Source organism: Equus quagga, chromosome 1, assembly GCF_021613505.1.
Source record: "Equus quagga isolate Etosha38 chromosome 1, UCLA_HA_Equagga_1.0, whole genome shotgun sequence".
Taxonomy (NCBI): Eukaryota; Metazoa; Chordata; class Mammalia; order Perissodactyla; family Equidae; genus Equus; species Equus quagga.
Genome location: NC_060267.1, coordinates 168,372,843 through 168,375,511, shown reverse-complemented (window position 1 = coordinate 168,375,511; position 2,669 = coordinate 168,372,843). Strand labels below are relative to the sequence as shown.

The following is a 2,669-nucleotide window of genomic DNA, read 5'->3' as shown; positions in this document are numbered from 1 at the left end:
AAGAAATATTTGCTAACATCAAGGATCTGGGAAGGGTCTTGGGGGCAGATCCTGGGGGTGCTTTTAGGAAATGGGTTACTCTATGTGTAGACACTGCAAGTTGAATATGCAATATCCTTTCTCCCCTTTTCCCTAATAGAACCCCAATTTCGTTCTGGAGACAGCAATGGTGTTAATTGCATTTCTTGGCCTCTCTCACAGAGTGTAGCCCTGCGACCCAGCTTGGGCCAACAAGACTTAAGGAAAAGTGGCTAACTGTGCATAGGAGAGATCCGCTTCCCTGATGAGAGCACAGCCCCTCCCCGTTTCCTGTCTTCCACCTCCTTCCTGGAATTAGGAGAGGAGGCTGGAGGTGGGGTAGCCATCTTGTGACAATGAGCTAACCATAAGGATGAGAGCCACACACCAAGGAATCCTGAAGGAGCCCAGGCCATGACCCCTCAACTACCTCTTATTCTGAGAGACAAATAAATCTCATTGAAGCCACTTTGCTTAGGGCTACACTATATTTAGCCGAACTCCACCTAGTAAAGGCAGATAACCATCTGTGAGCACTTCTGGAGGAGATGCTGGTCCTAACAGAGGGCAGAGGGCAAGGTTAGGAGAAGGTGAGGGGTGAAGAGGCTGGCCTTTCTGGGATTCTATCAAAGGACCAGGGCAAGGGCTCACTCAGAGCTTGAGGAAGAGGCTCCAGCCTTAGGGGCCCTAATGTGTCTGTGACCTTGGCCTTCTCCTGACTCCACTTGGTTTCACTTGTGAAATGAGGCTGCTGGAGTAGATAACTTTTCAAAGGCTATAGTGCTTCAGGCTTGGGCTTTGGAGTCAGACAAAGCTAGGTTCAGGACCCAGCTCCATCACTTACTAGCTGTGTATCTTGCAGTCAGTTTTTTCGTTGACCTCCCTAGCATTGCCATCTGTAAAATCTGGATTGTGATAGTACCTATAACTGTTGGGCTAATGCTGGGGATCTGCGGAATCACGCACATGGGTGCCCAGCAGAATGCCTGGCACAGTCCACCATGCGTGCTCCAGCTCAGTGCCCAGCATGCACTGAGCGCTCTGTGGTGGCAGCTGTCCTTGCATTCCAAATTCTCCAAGAGGGAAGTCTGGTGACCCAGAGTTTCATGCCTGCTCTGGGTCTGGGGTTGCTGCAGGGCTCTAGAAAGCCTCTCTGGATGCCCTTCACTCTGTGGGTGAGGGAAGTGGCCAGGGGCCACCCGCTGTCCGATGGCTTTTCCTCCAGTACTGCATGCTATTGTGTGCAGGGTCCTTGGACCGCAGTGGAGAGGAGAAGCCCCCGCACAGAGGACAGCCCAGACCAGGCTCAGAAAGGCATCAGACCTTGGGTAGAAATAAGAAACCTATGTGTTCCATCTGTCCTGTGGCCTTTGCCGGAGCCCAAGCTTCCTGGGAAAAGCAGGGTGGGCTCCTGCTTTTCATGGAGTGGGAAGGGCTTGCAAAGGTTGGCTCTGCAGGGAACTACAGGAATTAGGGAACTGGAAAAATACTTCCAGAACTGGACTCCTTGCTGCAGCTGCTTTTGGCAGAAGTTTCTTATCCTTCTCTTGATTTTCTCTTGAAAAGCCTCACCTTCTTTCTCTTCTCTGCACTCGGAATCGTGGTGGAAAAAAATCTTGAGTAAAAATAAAGCTGCTGCTCTATTCCAGCCCTGAGAAGGAGGCCAATGGGGTGCGTCCCGTCGGTCCACAGGGGCCCCCCTCTCTCCCACAGTACTTCAGGCCAGACCCAGCCGTGCTGACACTTGACAGCGCCTGCAGTTTACCTTGGCTCAGGTCCAGAGAGTTCGGGCCCAGCCCGGGGCGGCCCCCACTTCTCCACCTTGTTACCGGCCCCCTCTCCAGTGCAAAGAGCAGTTTAAATATAAATCAGTCCTCGACACAAACAGAGCCTCAGCAAGTCTCGAGCCATCACCGGAACAGAGAGCCCAGGTTTTCGGCGAGTGCAAACAAGCAGAGACCGGCTCCGTAAATCTCCCCCAGCGCGTCGGGAGGGGCGCGCGGGCTCCCCTCCACCCCTCCCCGGGCTCCCTCAGGCCCCTCCAGCACCCCTCGGTCCTTCTCCTGCCTCCTCCTGCCGCTGTAGCTCTGCCAACCCCTTCTCTGGTCCCCTCCAGTCTCCAACCCGCCTGTCCCCGCTACACCCACCCTCGGCCCGCCAGTCTCCCAGGTGTCCTCACCCTCCTGCAGCCTCCTGCCCCCTCCAGCCTCTACCTCCCCTCTCCAGGCCCGCCACCTCCCCACCCCTCACCCTCCAGGCAGGAGGGACCTTCTCCAGGGGCGGTCCAGCCTCGCTGGTCCACACTGAGCTCCTGGAGCAGAGAGGCACCCCCGGGCCGGCAACGAGCTCAAGCGCGACGGGCGGCCGCGTCACACCTGTCGAGGGGGGAGGGGGCGGCATAGGCGGGGGCGGGGGCCCGCAGCGCCTTTGACACCCGAGGAGCAGAGGGAGGAGGGAGGACGCGTTTCATCATCGGCGGCGGCGGCGGCCACTTATAAAACTTCTGGGCGCGCACTCTCTCGCTCAGTCTCCGCTGCGCGCCTCCTCCGGCCACCGCCGCCGCGCTCGCCACCCACCGGTCCGGCCGCACCCGCCCAGGCGCCCCGGCCCCGGCTCGCCCGGCCGCCGCCCCGACCCGGCCGGAGGGGACG

General features: G+C 58.0%; 1 protein-coding gene across 1 annotated transcript in view; it reads left to right on the top strand.

Annotated features, from left to right (window-relative positions):
* Positions 1-1,919: 1,919 nt before the first annotated feature.
* The window catches only part of SLCO2A1 (solute carrier organic anion transporter family member 2A1), an 83,966-nt gene continuing 83,216 nt past the window's right edge, over positions 1,920-2,669 (top strand). The window contains exon 1 of the mRNA XM_046662409.1: positions 1,920-2,663. The gene's annotated coding sequence lies outside the window, so the exon portion shown is untranslated. The remainder of the gene's footprint in view (positions 2,664-2,669) is intronic.